Raw genomic sequence first — 5,955 nt, forward strand, 5'->3', positions numbered from 1 at the left:
ATCTGTCATCACCAAAGACATCCCTGTTAAACTTGTCAACGTTAGCTCGATTGAAGCTTCTTGCCCTACTTGCACTCGTGGCTTCTAGGGTTCGGATGAAGAGGTTGGAATTCCGCTTCATAAACTTTGAGAACCAGTCAACACCAGCGCATTCATTGGCAGACCAGGAATCTGAACACGTGATTTCATTGGCCTTCGCATAGTCATAAGCAAGGATTCGAATGTCAGACCATGATAAATTTTAGCAGCTTTAAGGATGTAGGTCACAAGCAAGTCTTCTTGCTCCTTGGTAAAAACTGCACCCGGAGAAGCATATCCAACACTGGCTATTTTCCCCTCTGTCATTACTTTCTTGCAGTATATCTGCAGCTTCATGAAATTCACCTGAAAATATAAAGAAGTTGAAGGCTTATTTTTTGGTACAGTTGACGTTCTATATCTAGTGAGCCTGAAACCTACCTCAAAATCTTTGGCAACATCCCGTAATGATTTCTTTTCGTCCATAACTTTTCTGGCGGCTCTTTCCATGACATGAGGAGGGGTATCCCCCCTTATAGTCTTCCTTTTGTAATTTCTAGGCATGGCGTGTTAAACTGAAATAGAAGGGGTAAGTTGTTACATGCCTGGGGTAAGTTGGTACACTGTAACAATTAACTCCGACCATGGATTTCTGGGGATTACTTCGTACACAGCACTAGCAACGCATGGCATCCAGGACATGCCTTCATGTATCGAAGGCAACTTCCAACACTTCCTAATGAGCCACAAACTACTTCAGTAACACCACTTGTGCTTTAGTAGTTAAGGAAATAACTTCGTGACAAAATTCCACTTTCGGAGTAAAAAATCGTCTTTCGAGCCATACCTTTCCTGGTGACAGCGCGCCAGTGCAATACCCATGTTCAGTCATGATGCTATGGTGTTGGCCTTCACGAGGTAGAGACCCGAGTACCACCTATTTCTTGAAGTTGGAAACAATGGGCTTGTAACAACTTACTCGTCTAACAACCGGACCCGTTCTCCCCTACATATTTATAATTTTGCACAGAACATCAACATATTGATACTGATACTTATGCTTATACATAAAAACACGTACACATACACACACATATCTACGTACTATGTATCCCCGCTGTCGCCTGTGTCGACATGTACGTGTGTGCATATATATATATATATAATTATAATAAATAAACTTCAGTATGTCAGTATGTGTGTGTGTGTGTGTGTGTATATATATATATATATATATATATATATATATATATATATGTGTGTGTGTGTGTGTGTGTAAAGCGTAAAGGTATAGGGATTTCTGTATAGTATATTAATATGTTTATACGGACATTTTGGAATATATAAATTAATCACGTGTTTCCTATTTCTTGCTATGTCAAAGAGTTTCAAAATATACACCTGCATTCTAGAATAAGAATGATGCATTGCATACACCGTGGAGAGCAGTCGAAAGCGATACTACAGCTCTATTAAGGCTGCGCACAGTAGGGCCTATGATATTTAATAGTGCTACGTTTCCAAGTTGTTTCAGGTTCGATTCTCCTGCGCAGCACCGAAGGAGAGAGTTTTCTACAAAATATCAGAATCTATGGGTGTGTTGTGTTGGGATACACTGAAGCAGATTAGTCCTTACACTCCTTCACACTAGAATGTGACTCAGTTCTTAATAAATAGAGATATACATGACCCATTAAACTTCTAAATGTGGTGCTGGGATATGTGCAGGGCCCAAAGACTAAAGTAGTGAGAGAATAAAAATGTAAATGAATGTCCCTATTTCCTTCGAAATATCTCTCATGGTTTGGTCGAATATCTTGCAATATTCCGTATCAATTTTTTTCAATGATGCTGAAAAGAAATGAGTTAACTAGAAGCACTGTCTTCTTTATCGTAATTTAGTTTATATTCTGATTCTAACGTCGTGATTCAATACTTCAGCCTGTTACATTAGAACAGACCAGTTGAATCGTATCCTAGTTAAGAATGCCATAAACAGCAGAGCTATAATCTCATTTTGGCTAGGAAAATACATAACATATATGTGATGAATCGCTCAACAACGCAGAAACCTGCCACGCAACTCCTTTTTTTCTGATCGCACAGAGAAAAACATATACTTAGCGAAATTACAAATGTGCCATTGCTGAAAGCATTCCCTTCTAAGTTTATCTGAAAAACACACGCACAAGCAATTATTTTATTTTAGTTTTATTTATTTATTATTTTATGTACTGTATTATTATTCCTTTTAATGACCCGAAAATGAAAGAGGAAATTTCCACAATAACGTAACGGTTTTTTTCTTAATTCGTTCTTGTAGATTAGAACGCAAATATCTGATTGCTCTATCGACCACGTTGTATGTCTTCACATTCGAAGCTACCCCATGGCCGGACCGATGAATTTCACAAAAGCACAATCTCTTCGTTATAGAAATCAACAAACCGGTGAATAATATGTTATGAACGTATATCATCTAAAGGCAGGTGGCGTTCTCCCGTGTTGAAATACAACAGCGATCAGATATTCACGTTCAAATCTATCAGAAAATATTAAGAGTAAATAGATATGTTAATGTTTGGATTATTGCGTGTGCTCCATGAATTATTATCTGTTTGGCAATCATCTGCACTCATCAGCAAATAACTTTTTTCTTCATCTATCTTTTTACCTGTTACTGTCATTTGACTGGGGCCATACTGGGGTACCGCCTTGAGGAATTTCTTAGTCAAATGTAACGATCGCAGCAGTACTTACTATATTTTAAAGCCTGGCACTCATTCTATTGGTCTGGTCTGCTGAACCGCTATGTTACGGGGACAAAAACATGCCAGTACCAGCTGTCAAGTGGTGAAGACAAAGACTCACACACAAAGACACATAAGCATGCACGCACGCACACACACATACGAAGGCTTCTTTCAGTTTCCGTCTACCAACTTTCCTCACAAGGTTTTGATCTACCCGAGGCTATAGTAGAAAACAATTGCTCGAGGTTCCACGCAGTGGGACTGAACCCTGAACCTGTGAAAAGTTCGCTCGCTGGTTTCTAGTTGAAACCTAATTACGATAACTTTAACACGAAATAACTTCTAAAATAGGCAATTTTTTCAAAAATTTTCAGAGTAAACCGTGTTCTACGTGAGAAATTCTACCAGTTTCAAACTGTTTAGTTAAAAAAATCAATTAAAAGATATGTGATTGAGATGGAATAGACCCATGACCGATAGAATAAATGCCAAACTGAAAAAAAAATGCACTTGGTTTGATTCATTCGACTAAACATCCTTGAAATTGAGCCCCAGCATGGCCATGTTCTAATGCTTGAAACAAAGTAAAAGATAAAAGATACTGATACATATATACATATATTACATATACACACACAATATACGTATGTGTGCATGTAAATACTTTTCTTTCGTTAAATATGTGTGTGTGTGTGTGTGTGTGTGTGTGTGTGTGTGTGTGTGTGTGTGTGTGTGTGTGTGTGTGTGTGTGTGTGTGAGTATATGAGTGTGTAGCGAGAGAGAGGAAGGGGTCGGCAGCTACATGTCAGCTGCACTGATTTAGTGAGACTTAGTTCTTTATAGTGTGAAATTCAAGGAAATTGAACAATTTACTGTAAAGGGAAGATAGGGAAACGCACTTGAGGCGTGTCACCTAATTAGATAAATAGCACTTAACATTGTTCTTTAACAATAAATACAGAGAAACGTCTCTAATATACTTTATTTCTATTTAATTTCATTTTATTTCCAAGTACTTGGGTCTCTCATGTAATAACTCTCACTGCTATCAAGCGCCCGAAAGGGTCCTACTGTTTTAGTATTCCACCCTTTAGATAACTGAGAAGTTAAATACCATTGTATATCGGGGTACATTAGTGTACTTTCAAAATATGCTTGTAAAATAGATAGATAGATAGATAGATAAATAAATAAATAAATAAATAAATAAATAAATGAATAAATAAAAGGATAGGGTAGATGAAGGAGCACAACTAAACCTCCTACTGTTCAAGGTTCTAGAGTGTGTTGAGTCGATATACTCACTTGAAGTCGATTGTCCTTTAACTAAAGATTAAATTTGTGAGATACCTTCTTTTATTTCTTTCTTCCAAGACTTGTTTTTATTTTCTTCTTGTACGTGATACGGTTTGTCGGTTTTCATTCTCTTCATACTCGTACGTTTCCTTTTCAGGTGGCAGTCCAATCTAACCATGCGTATACATTTCAAGAGATGCTTATTTTCAATTCTAATCTAGCTAATCGGTCTTTTAAGATAAATGAGATGTAAAAAAAATAAAAAAACAACGAAAGTGAAAGCATATATATATATATATATATATATATATATATAACAAAATATAATAAATAATCGGCTGGTAAAATGTGTTGTGTCTACTGAATTGCTACGTACCAGTTTCAAAATACTTGCTTCGGTTCTCATAATTTTTCATAGTTTTGCTACGACTGTCTCCTTATACACCCTAAAGGCAAAGATCCGCCTAGCTACCTCAGTACCGCATACAATCGAGGCTAGGCAGACGATGCTGAAGAAGATGAAAACGAAATAGAGAAAGAAGACAAAGAAGATAAAGATAACAACATAGAAAAAGAAGAAAATTAAAAAAAGGAAGAAGAAGACGTGGTAAAGAAAAACTAACAAAGAAAAAGAAGTGCTTCAATCTAATCTATGTGCAGGTGATATGCTGGTGACAGGTAGGTCACGTTTAAAATGACCTTCAGCAAAGCCGCAGGATATTAGCAGTTCCTTATAAGAGAGAAGAACATATCACTCGCACACAATAGTAACCAGATGCCTAGAAGCTTGCCAACTATAAATGAGTGAAAACAAAAAGGGGAAAAAAATACAGTAATGCTTTATACCAGGTGAAATGGGGGCTAGATGCTGTTGTTTAAAAACTAACATAATTTCTGTCAATTGTCAGTTGAATTTTAGGGTCAAACGAAAAGGAATGAACTTATGTGTTTCTCGAAATGAATAGAACTGGTGTCATTTTAAAGTTCAGATGAATTAAACAAAAAAGCGATTTCAAAATAGATAAATATCATTATAGAAAAAGGAGATAGGAGGATAAGAGATTTGTTATTTCAGCACATGAAATAAATTATAAAATATTCTTTCTAGTATGAGTACATGCCCTGAAATTTTGTGGGAGGAGGCGACTCGGTTACATTGACCTCAGTGCTCAACTGGTACTTATTTCATCGACTCCAAAAGGATGAAAAGCAAAGCTGAGCACGGCGGAAATTGAATATAATAAATTATAAAACATCATTGACTGTCAAGGTAGGGTGGGAATCATTCAGAGACGCCTTGCTTTGGATGGAAAAGCGATAGTTTAACCGTACCCGTAGTGAGAAGCTATCATTTACTTATTTGTTAATTTTAATTTTTATTTTGACTCCCTTTCTCCCGCTTCTTTGTTTGCTTGCTTGCTTGTTTCTTTCTTTCTTTCTTTCTTTCTTTCTTTCTCTCTCTCTCTCTCTCTCTCTCTCTCTCTCTCTCTCTCTGTATATATATATATACAATATATATGTATATGTAATAATTTACATATGGAAAATACCGGAAGGACTGGTGCCAAACTTTGGCATCAAGTACTACAGGAATGCCCGCACGGGTCGCCACTGCATGGTGCCAAAGGTGCCGTCCACTGCATCTCACATAAGAACAAGATACTGCAGCAGCCTCGGTTTCAGTGGACCTCAGCTCTTCAGTGCCCTGCCAAAACATTTGAGAGACCTGCAAGACACGGATGTGGAGGTCTTCAAGACAAAACTCGACGCTTTCCTCTCCATGATACCAGACGAACGAATGGCTCGAAATGAGACACAGTATTGGGCAGCGATGTCAAATTCTCTTATACACCAGATGTGCCATCAAAACTCTTGATTGGACTATATC

This window comes from Octopus bimaculoides, chromosome 1, assembly GCF_001194135.2.
Source record: "Octopus bimaculoides isolate UCB-OBI-ISO-001 chromosome 1, ASM119413v2, whole genome shotgun sequence".
In the NCBI taxonomy this organism is placed as follows: domain Eukaryota; kingdom Metazoa; phylum Mollusca; class Cephalopoda; order Octopoda; family Octopodidae; genus Octopus; species Octopus bimaculoides.